Raw genomic sequence first — 1,253 nt, forward strand, 5'->3', positions numbered from 1 at the left:
CTCCGCCAGCACCCAGGAGGTGCTCAAAAATCTTTCTGATACATAAATTTCTAAAGCAAGGATTCTGTCAGCCTTCTATACACTGTTACAGAAGGCTTTTATTTATTTTATTTTATTTTATTTTATTTTATTTTATTTTATTTTATTTTATTTTATTTTATTTTATTTTATTTTATTTTATTTTATTTTATTTTATTTTATTTTATTTTATTTTATTTTATTTTATTTTATTTTATTTTATTTTATTTTATTTTATTTTATTTTATTTTATTTTATTTTATTTTATTTTATTTTATTTTATTTTATTTTATTTTATTTTATTTTATTTTATTTTATTTTATTTTATTTTATTTTATTTTATTTTATTTTATTTTATTTTATTTTATTTTATTTTATTTTATTTTATTTTATTTTATTTTATTTTATTTTATTTTATTTTATTTTATTTTATTTTATTTTATTTTATTTTATTTTATTTTATTTTATTTTATTTTATTTTATTTTATTTTATTTTATTTTATTTTATTTTATTTTATTTTATTTTATTTTATTTTATTTTATTTTATTTTATTTTATTTTATTTTATTTTATTTTATTTTATTTTATTTTATTTTATTTTATTTTATTTTATTTTATTTTATTTTATTTTATTTTATTTTATTTTATTTTATTTTATTTTATTTTATTTTATTTTATTTTATTTTATTTTATTTTATTTTATTTTATTTTATTTTATTTTATTTTATTTTATTTTATTTTATTTTATTTTATTTTATTTTATTTTATTTTATTTTATTTTATTTTATTTTATTTTATTTTATTTTATTTTATTTTATTTTATTTTATTTTATTTTATTTTATTTTATTTTATTTTATTTTATTTTATTTTATTTTATTTTATTTTATTTTATTTTATTTTATTTTATTTTATTTTATTTTATTTTATTTTATTTTATTTTATTTTATTTTATTTTATTTTTGACACAGGCTTTTTAATTTAATTTTTTGGCATTTCTCCAATCTATGGGCCCAGTGTCCATCCATCTGTACATCCATCGTTTATCCAAATAAATTTCCATCCATTATTACCAAATACCAAATCCAACATCCTACATGTTATACATACATGTAGAGATAACTCACAAACATTTAGTGAACATTGATTAAGCACCATTATGTGGCAGGCAACAGGCGAATTGCTGCACAAGTGTCATCAGTTAAAATCTAGACCAGGATTGCTAATCATCCAAAAA

This window comes from Pteropus alecto, unplaced genomic scaffold (assembly GCF_000325575.1).
Source record: "Pteropus alecto unplaced genomic scaffold, ASM32557v1 scaffold88, whole genome shotgun sequence".
NCBI lineage: Eukaryota > Metazoa > Chordata > Mammalia > Chiroptera > Pteropodidae > Pteropus > Pteropus alecto.